Source organism: Salvia splendens, unplaced genomic scaffold (assembly GCF_004379255.2).
Source record: "Salvia splendens isolate huo1 unplaced genomic scaffold, SspV2 ctg1193, whole genome shotgun sequence".
In the NCBI taxonomy this organism is placed as follows: Eukaryota; Viridiplantae; Streptophyta; class Magnoliopsida; order Lamiales; family Lamiaceae; genus Salvia; species Salvia splendens.
Genome location: NW_024598748.1, coordinates 1423 through 7146, shown reverse-complemented (window position 1 = coordinate 7146; position 5724 = coordinate 1423). Strand labels below are relative to the sequence as shown.

At 36.5% G+C, this 5724-nt stretch overlaps 1 pseudogene; it reads right to left on the bottom strand.

Annotated features, from left to right (window-relative positions):
* Positions 1–1526: 1526 nt before the first annotated feature.
* On the bottom strand, positions 1527–4255 carry LOC121789014 (annotated as a pseudogene).
* Positions 4256–5724: the final 1469 nt, after the last annotated feature.

Sequence of the window (5724 nt, the reverse complement as noted above, 5' to 3'; positions counted from 1 at the left end):
CCTTGTTTAGTTATTTCTGTGTTTTGTTAAACTATTTTATTTTATTTGAGTCGGGCGAAACTATAAGCCCCGTTCGGGTTTTCTTTGTTGGTTCTTTAAGATATGTGAATCGCTAAAATATCTAAACAAAATATGAAATATCCTCGTATCACCCCCCCCCGGTTGAAATCCACCTTGTACTCAAGGTGGGAACTTCGACACAATGAAGAGAGTCGAAAACATCAGCTTTGGCGGGCTATTGGCGGTGTAATGTCGGGCTGCGGAAGTAGGGTTGTCCGGCGGCTAGAGCTCAGCGGACAGGCGGGAATCGACAACCAAATCTGGTGATGTGCGCGGAACGTCTTCCGTCGGGCAGCTGCGCTTCGATCGGTGTTTTGGAGGGTGAGATTGTGATGAAAGCATAAATTTGATAGGATAAACCTCCTATCGAGCTGATCGGCGTCCGTAGATTGGCGATCGATAAATGTCTGTCGCGGGCGAGTGCTCGACTCGCCTGTCGGTTTTCTCACTTTGGAGAAGAGAATGAATGATAAAATAATATTTATATTCTTGATTGATTTCAAATGATTACAATGACTCCTATTTATAATGCTAATAACTAACTTAATGAACAAGAAAACAAAGATATGGAAAAAATATGTGAATCCCTAAAATATCTAAACAAAATATGAAATATGCTCGTATCACATTTACAGTCTTTATTTGACATGTGAAGAAGAACAATAAGTTCTGATTCTACCAGATCATGTTTTATAGAGTAAGTAAGAGATGTGCAAAGACAAAACACTCACCGTCTTCATTCAGTTTGATTAAGAGTAGTGCCCTTGTGGGAAAGGCATCAAACATTCCTGCAGTCACGTCTTTTCTAAATGGTAAATCCATGGTGAGAAGAGAAGACTGAGTAAGCTTACATAGCTTGATCTTTTAGGGAATTTCTCATATTTTAATCAAATAATTTTGTAATTATTTGATTTTTGATTTGTTTTTGTAATATATCTTGTGAGTTTTTGTAATTAGATTATTATGTCAATAGGGAAAGTTTTTGTTAAAAAGTTGAGCATATATTCAATATACAGATATAAAATTGTTCTTTTCAGTTACAAGAAAAATAGAATTTGGAAAGCAACAAAATCTAAAAAAGTACTCCACAGATTAGTGTGAAGGTGTAAGAATATTTCAGAGTGAAAAATACCTAATCCCAATTCGACGTGAATTGTTCATCTAGCAATGAATTAGTTTATAACATAGATCCCATAGGCCATAGGTTCAGCTCTAATCATTGGACAATTGTTCTTTTTATAACATTTACTATGGTAATTATATAGGAGTATTTTACAGAAGTAATTTTATAAAGTAGGTCGAAATAAAATCGTGTCTTATCCTAAAAAAATTCAAACACGGAATCCTCAATACAATCCAATTAAGAAAACCAACAACATCAATACAGTATAAAATTAGCACATAAAAAAAGAATAAGAAATTTGCACGCATTAACCATCTGATCAACTCTTTCCCCAAAAAAAGAGTTTTAAGAGAAAAAACCCAATAAATATTGGCATAAAAAATAAAAAACGGGAGTAAGTATTAAAACAAAGTGTCACAATAATATACCTTTCAAAAAAAATAGACCACCACAGAGATGGTGATGGAGAGTGGTTACAGGCTTACAGCCAGCTGCGCCACAGCGCGTCAGTCAGACTCATCGTGATAAACATCGGACGAGGCCTTCGACGAGTGCGGGAGCGAATCTGAAAGGCTCTTGGTGTTTGAGTATTGATGATTCTTGTTGCTTGCAGTTGTTTCCTTCTAGATCCAGTCACTCAACTAGGATGATTTGGTTGGTGAGACGTCAGCTACGGGCACCAGGGACGCTATTCTCTGATATGGGGCTGGGGACGGGTAAGCAAAGGCCGTTGGAGGGACACTGAGGCCGTATGCGTAGTTGTGCCTGTCCATTGGGTGGTCGAATCTGCAGGCAGTGCCGTATTGCATATTCTATAATACGAACACACAGGCTGACCCTGCATTTAAACAGATGTTGAACCATCACAATTCAGAACCAACGAAACCTGCTAACGTATCATGAGCGACCTACGGGTCTTAGAGGAAGCCCGAGTGGGACAATTGAAGTTGAAACTAATTGTGAGAGCTTTTCTCTGGGATGGTGATATTTGCACTCTGATCCGTATTTACAACTCCCGTGTTCCATAAAATATCGGCATTCTGGCTGATCCGGTCTTTCGGGAAGATACAAGACAGATTGCTGCCTGTTCGGTACTGGACTAGTTAGGACACTAGTGACAGGCAACGGACTGGCATTTCCCTAGCAATCGAAAAAGGGAATGCAAAATAAGATAATCCCCAATAGTGAGCCAAAATCGTTTTAACGAAAATGGCATACCATATAGGTGTTCCATCCTTGCGATTGAGGTAGAAATAATGGCAAGTAGCTTTGTGGCAGTGAGCTAGCAAAATAAGTTGCCTTTGACAAGGACGCTCCTGAAATACTAGCAGATGATACACCAGATGAAGGAACTACTGCAGAGCCGCCCGAACCATAGACAGGTCCCATTACAGGTAAGACATTTGAAGCAGCTAATGTAGGTTGGGGATGGTGGAACTTGCAAGCATATCCATATTTACATAATCCCATGCGCATATAAAAAGGACAAGGCTTTGCGTCCTGTACAATATACAACCACTTTAACTTCGTCTATAGTAATTCATGCTCGTGGTTTGACTGTGCACCAAACCTTGAGGGATAAAACCTAAATGAAACGACCGGATTATAGAAGATATAACCACCTGACGCATTGGTAATCCCAACATATTCAACAAGAAATCAGCTTGTCTATCTTTGGGATGATGATATCTACAGGTTGACCCATACTTACAGGTGCCCGTCTTAAGATAGTGCTGAAAGAACATATTTATCAGAATCAACACAAGCCAACGAAACATATCTCTTCACATATCACAAGCTCACTGAAAGCTTGATCATTTGATCAACACATGGCCAGAAAAAGAAGTTAGTAAACAGAGTTCATTAGCGAGCATAAAAAATGACATACCTTACTAAGCTTAGCCAGAAAATTTAACTCGCCTACGACAAGCCAATTACCATAAGTGTAGGCAAATAAATGCATCTGAACTAAATTTACTACACAGCTCAATAAGATACAGCAATGTTGCTGCATAGTGTGGTAGAGCTAGGAACTAATGCCTCATTTGCTATAAGCAATAAAAGAAATTATCTTCGAGGAACAACCATTATAGACCACTAAGCAATAAAAATTAAAAATACACAAAGACAAGAGAAATCGAACAAAAGAATTATAACCATGAACCTAAAGAAAGCTTGAAAAGAAATCGAACAAAAGAGTTACCCCACAATCCGGCTGTCCAGCCCTTTCGGGAAGCTCACTGCAGGCTTTAACACCATGAACCTAGCCATCCATCGCCAAGAATGACAACAAACAACAAACAACAAACAAAACCATTCAGAAAACATCATAACAAAAACGCCAAACACAAAACACATAATGCAAAAAAACATGATAGTAGTAGTATTTATCATGTAGATTCGTACTTGTCCTGCACTAGAGGGATGATTAAAACGACAATTGCTCCCATAGCCACAAGACCCCGTCCGCAAATAGTAAATGCAATCAGGTTCACCCGGCCGATCCGGGTAGGATCCCCGCTCATCACCAGCTCCACCATTTTCATCACTCTCTTCCACCTTTACCCGTCTCATTGCCTCTCCCAAAATCAACTAGCTAAGTATCAAAACCAAAACGCACAAACGTGAGCTGAGCTAAGATGATACTCAAAATCAAAATTCAAGCTCTATTAACCAAATCAACCAATCTCAATTAAAAAAAAACACCGATCATCAAGCAATACGAGAGATCAACATTGATAAAGCATAAAATAGAAACAAAAACAGAGATTTTGACCGAAATTCGTACCTACAACTCCGTCGGACGTGGAATCAATTCTCGAAAACTTCCGATTCCCCGGCATCGATCTGTGGGAATTTTTTACCAACACTTTGCTGAATTTGTGGTTTGGAATTTCGATTTTGATATTGATTTTGAATTACAACCTCGACACGCTTGTGATTATGATCAAAATTCAGAAACCACGCCAACTTTCAATGCCGGCAAAATTAGAGAATTAAAATTATTGGATTCCTCTCTCTAGAACTGAGGCTCCAGATCTTCAAAAAAGTCCCAATATTACGAATCCTCGCTTTCCTGCACTCGTGTAGTATTAAATTTAATTCACCAAATAATTTTTGTTTATTGTTGTATTACAAGAACAAAGGTATACGTAGCATAGTGAAAAGACATGTTTGCCCATAGAATTGTTATCGTTTCAGTAAGATCTGCTTCTCCGTTGCCAACTGCGCTATGGCCATGCGGACAATTGTTATTGTTTCTTGCCTCTCTTGTTCGAGTTGATATCATTATGTCAATATTTTTGTTATAAATTAAGTTCTTTATTTTATAAATCTAGTAAAAAAGCCTCAGCTTCAAAAGTTTAATAAAGTGTAAACAATACAATCCTCTTTTAATTACTCTTCCATCCAAAAAATAATCTAATTTATGGATGATTCGAGTTTTAATGAAAAGTTGATAAATTAAGAGAGAATTAAAAAATAGATAAAGTAAGAAAAATATGGAGAAAAAAATAGGTAAAGTAAGGGAAATAGAAGAAAGTGGAGGATAAATATGAGAGATAAACTTTCCATTTTAAGAAATTAGAAACTATTTTTTATAGATATCCCAAAATGACAAAATGAAAATATTTTTTTAGACGTATGGAGTAGAATACATCAGTCGGAGTAGTAGATATATCTTTTGTTTGACTTACTCCATCCGTCCATAAAAAATAGACAAATTTGTAAATGACCGGGTTTTAATGCACAATTGGTAAAGTAAGAGAGATGGAGAGAAAATGTGGTGGAAGTAGTGTTAGTGGATTGTAGGGTCCACTTTTAGAATAATATGTAGGGTTAGCATTGGTATAAAACTTTCCATTTTTAGAATTAGTCTAATTTTGGTAGACGATCCAAAATAATAAAACTAGTCTATTTTTTATGGACGGGGGAAGGGAGTACTCCCCTCGTCCCTCTGTAGTAGAGGCGTTTCTTTTAGGCACGGGATTTAAGAAATTGTGTTAAAAGTTAGTTAAGTAAAAGAAGAATAAAATAGGAAATGAAAAAAGTAGAGAGATGAAGAGAGAATAACGTAAGAGAGAAGAAAAGTTGGTATTTGTTATCAAAATAAGAAATGACTAAGCTACAGTGGAAAAAAAAATACGACTCAATTATAGAAGAACGGATGGAGTATTATTTAGTATCAATAATCATGTCTTTGTAGTACTCCACAATATTTTGCGGCATTTGGACATAAAATTCAAAAGCATCTTTTTATAGGTTTTAAAATATTTGTCTCAAAACTAGAAAGAATACACCGCTTTTGAAGAGAATGATATAAATGAATGAATGGTGTTATTATCGATCAAAAATAACCAAGGAAATTAGAAAAAAATTCTATTAGCATCAAATAGATTCAAGTTGAGAGATAAAAACAAAAATCTTCTAAGTGCAGTAACTAGTCTGTATAAAATTTGATCCTTTAACATCAAATACTACTAATTGAATATTTTGTAAACATATTTGCATTTAAAAATCACAAATAGTGACCTAGTGAGACA